The sequence below is a fragment of the Ipomoea triloba genome, chromosome 2, assembly GCF_003576645.1.
Source record: "Ipomoea triloba cultivar NCNSP0323 chromosome 2, ASM357664v1".
Lineage (NCBI taxonomy): Eukaryota > Viridiplantae > Streptophyta > Magnoliopsida > Solanales > Convolvulaceae > Ipomoea > Ipomoea triloba.
Genome location: NC_044917.1, coordinates 6,110,523 through 6,115,522, shown reverse-complemented (window position 1 = coordinate 6,115,522; position 5,000 = coordinate 6,110,523).

The window sequence follows — 5,000 nt, the reverse complement described above, 5'->3', positions numbered from 1 at the left end:
TTTAATATAATGCAGATGGACATTGTGCTAAATAATAGAGGTGAGATACATTTAATAATGAAATAAAGTTATTGCATTCATTATCTTTAGTTATAATATGATGCACACACTTAGGTGGTATATATATATATTAATAATCTAATTGCGGTCAATTATATATAAACCATATGAAATCCACGAGGTTTTTTAATCTAATTTGTTATGTTGTGTCTATACTAGAAATCACGTCAGGGATTTTACTTCCCTAATTAAACAGGGCGCACTAGCTAAGAACGCGTAAGACTCGGTCAAAAAAGTTCATTACATACGATATATGATGGAGAGGTTCACGGTCAACTTTAATTTCGCAGTGATTAAGGATGTTCCAGGACAATTGTGTCGGAAAGGGGCGAATAGAATGTGGCAACGTGGCCGAGGGTCGTTGGACGCGGGAAGCGCCTCCAAGATTTCGCCGAGATGGGACGATCGTCCGCCACGTAAGGGGAAGCGCTGTTTTTGGACAGGACATTACGTGCCCAACCTTTAGCACGTTTACGACATGATATCGCCTTTTTGGTTGCCGTGTTGTGCGGACTAGGTTTTCTTTCACCACTTCGTATTGAGTTCTATTCTATAGACTCACAATTCCTTTTTTTTTTTTTTTTTTTTTTTTGAGAATATAGACTCACAATTCTTACTCTCTAAATTTTATTTATTGATATGACAAACACTGATAATTTAATAAGTTACAATCTTTTCATACAAGTGTCTACAATTTTGTATATGAAAATAAAAATTGAAAGTAAAAAATGAGAGTACACATAGTATTTTCCCGTGTTATTTAGCCAATGAGTCATAAGTGTGCAGTGCACAAATAGATTCATGAACCACATCATGAGTGGGGATTTAGTGTCGAGTAAAAGCACTTGAATTTAGTCGTGGCAGGCATGTAAAGCTCCATGTGTTTCCGTTCTAAAACGTAACGTCACGTTGTTAATGTTGTTAGTAACACATTTGAAGTCGAACACCTTTAAGCGCTGCGGTGGTGTTAAGAAGCTTCTTCGAGTCTGCACATGTCAGTTGTGGGAGTACTATGTGACTATATATGTTTGTAAGTGACCTATGCGCGCATTAACATGCAATCAAGATCTTCATGAATGGACAAGGACGAATGAATCCATCACTTTCTATATTTTATTTCATGTCATTAGGTATATATTTTGGTTAGTTGACTCAATCAACATATGCATATTTCCTTCTGTACAGTTATTAATAGTTTAATATATATACATACTCCGATCCGTGTATACTAATCACAATATAACTCTGATCTATTTAAGATTAATACCAATTTTATCTTTTTCAATTTTATTAGTGGTTGATTATCACTTTGGTCACTTTTAATTTTTTTTATTGAGATTGACAATTTCAATCTGCATCGTAGATATAAATATGAATCCACCTTGCATCGATCAACTTTTTTTTTTATTTATTTAATACTGATAGTAGATGGTGGTTGGGAGTTGTACGTTTTTATTTTTTAAAAAATTAAATTCATATTGTATCGTGTTCGATGTAATTTTTTTTGAGTGACGAGTTAAACCCGCATCCATTAATATATGTGAATGAATGTTTTGCTTTTGATTGTTATTTATTGTACACGGTGATTAAGATATTGTACATTACACTATTGTTGGGCAAAAATGTACTCTTATCGTCCTATCATATTGATAGTTGATACACTGGCAAGTGGCAATGGATAAGAATTTGCAAGTCATTTTTCTCCAATGTGGGAAAAGCCTCACATCCTCACAAACTTCTTTTAAAAATAAAATAAAATAAAACTGTGGACACGATTTAAAAATTAATTTTTCATTTATTCATCATAGACCATTTAAATATAAATATATAAATATAAGAATTCATCTTCTCACTCTAGAAAAAAAAATTGTGGACACTATATTTTCATGCTGTGGTTCTTTTCAGTTTTACCATTGTTTTCTTCTTCTTTTTTATTATTTTTTTTATTTTTTGAGATTTAAAAATTTGAAACACCATGAACAGAGGTTTGTTGATTGGGGTTGGTGTTGTCTTTGCCATTATCTTTATTTAAAATGAAAAAGAGCCCACTGCACGCATTGCTCCTTGTAGCTCATCACTCTCTCTCTCTCACACACACACATATACACACATATATAGAGTAGAGTTGCCCGTAAGGGCAGCTGAGTGGCAAGACCAAGACGCTCGCGGCCGTGAGGTCCTGAGTTCGAAACCTTCTGCCACCCGGGTTTGAGCCGGTCAGCTATGGGCAACCTAGGCTGGTTAACCTCCTTGTGGTCCTTTGCCGGCTAGGATCACAGGGCGAGGGTTGGGTTTACTCACATACTCGGAAGAGGAGTGGGGTTTGCCGCCTTTCCGTGTGGTGTTTTTGTGCATATTCATTGTTGTGCATTTTACTAAGACTAGTGATGTATTTGTTAACACTAATGGTGTATACCGCATCGACCGCACGGGAAGGCACGATCACATTTGAGCATATATATATATATATATATATACAACCATCCACCTCATCACATTAGCAGCTGATATTGTTTCACTCTCCATGCATGTGGCCTTCCAAAAGCATGAGTTCACACATGGTCGGGTCCATGAAGGTGAGGCCCCGGGCCAGCAATATCTGAACCTCAGATCATTATTCATAGGCTGTCATGAGAAAGGAGATGACAAGTCATCAATTCCTCTTTGGACACGGATAACGTTAATCATCTTCTTGTACCTGCGGCGTGCACAAAAAAACATTTATGCAAATGTCTGCTAGCTTAGCCAATTCTTTGGAGTATGGATGGCCTGTTCTGATCTGATTGGGGTTTATCATCAAAATGCATTATCGCATTTATCATATATATATATATATATATATGCATCCTAACAAATTAAAGTCATGTGTGTTGGGTACTATTGACTCTTTGTCTTGACAATACATGAACATCCCATCCCCAGAATGGGCACCCATTGTTTTCTTCAACCCTAGCTTCTTGCTAGCCCGCCCACTTTCTTTCATGTTTTATTGTATTCAAAATTTCTACAATTCACGTGATACCATATGAAAAAGAATTGAAGTTGGATTGTATGGTAAATTAAAGTTGTGTTATCATTTTTTTTTCTTACAAGGCATTATTATGGATGTTAATGTTACGGTATAGAATAATTTTAATTTTAAATGAAAACCTTATTGTCAACTATATACCGAACCAATTAGCTCCTTTCGAGCTTTAATATATTATTAATTGTAAAATTTTATGAACCACATGATACTCTATAAAAAAGAAGTTGAATTGTATCATAATGTTGTGCTAGTTATAACCTTTTTCCTTAGAAAACATTATAGAAGTTATAGTATCAAATTATTGGACTCCATGTTTGATGTTGGGAGCTTAGGAGGCTTTATGACAAATTAAATTCAGTATTCTGTCATCAAAACGTGACGCCAACTACTATGCAAGTATGAGAAAATAAAATTGTGTACTCGCTATTAGTTTTAACTTTTTGTGTAGTGATAAGCATCTGACATTTGAAATATGTTACAAAAGACTTAAAATCCAATAACTTAGGTTTGAAATTATATATAAAATTAAAATATCAGCTCTTCATCCACCCTATATATATATATATATATATATTGAAAAAAATACTATCAGCCTTGGTTGGTAAAAACAAAATCATTATGCAGTTGGGGGAGGGGAGATTTGGCAAAAACTTATGTGAGACCATTTTACGAATCCTTGTTCATGAGATGGGTTGGGTCAATATGAAAATATAATACTTATATTGAAAATTTATATTAATTACAAATAATAACATGTTTTTTAGTTATAAAAGGGGGTGTAATAATTTTGAAGAAAAAATGTAATACTTTTTACATTTTGATTTTAAAATATTACATTTTTCCTCATAAGTACATTTTCCATTATAAATAAGTAACAAATATTTTATTTACATTTTCAGTATAAATATATATATATATTTTTTTCTTGATCCGACCATCTCATACATAAGGATCCGTGAAACGGTCTAACATAAGATCGAGTCACTCTTCAAATTATTTTTTTTTGTCAAACCACGAGGTGTCCTGAGCATACCATAACCGTATGAGACACCTTTAAACCCATATCATACTCAGACTAATTCACGGCCCGTCTCTTCAAATTTTAGTACTAAAATTATTTCTTAATATCCCACATGTTATTATATATATATATAAACTTCTTATATTTGATTTGATTATTATGATGTAACTTGCTTGTAGCTGAAAAAACTAATTTATAAACATTTAATGCAAGTTTTTTTTTTGGTGTCTTTTTTTACTCTCTAGTAGGTTCATATGTGTTTTAATTTGTTGGATCGGTAGGTATTTTCCGGTAAAGTCGGTTGCGCCCATCGAAAATGAATAATAGGGGTATTGTTTAATACATGCATATGCATTAATAATGAGAGATATCATATGATTGAGATCCCTACTGATGATGGAAATATGGAATCATGCATGCAACCAATTCAAAAGTCCAAAACCTATACAAGTTTTCCTTAATTGCCACGATATTTATAAATTTATATGTGCAAAAATTAGCACAAGTGGGAAACATTACCTTATTCTTTGCGGAAAGTTTAGTTTAGGATTAATAATGGATCACGAAATCGATGAAGATCCTTAACCTCGCATGTGATAACATGTCTGTTGCAAACAGCCAACATGCATATATGCTGATCGATCGGCGGCGTTGCAGATCTTTATTATGTGCACCCACTTACCATGCATGTTACACTTTATCATATACATTCGCAATCATATACCTTATTATATTATATATATCCACTGATCAATTGTCATTAGTTACTAATAATGATATATATATATATATATATATATATATATATATATATATATATATATATATATATATATATATATATATATATATATATATATATATATATATATATATCTCATTTTTTTTTTT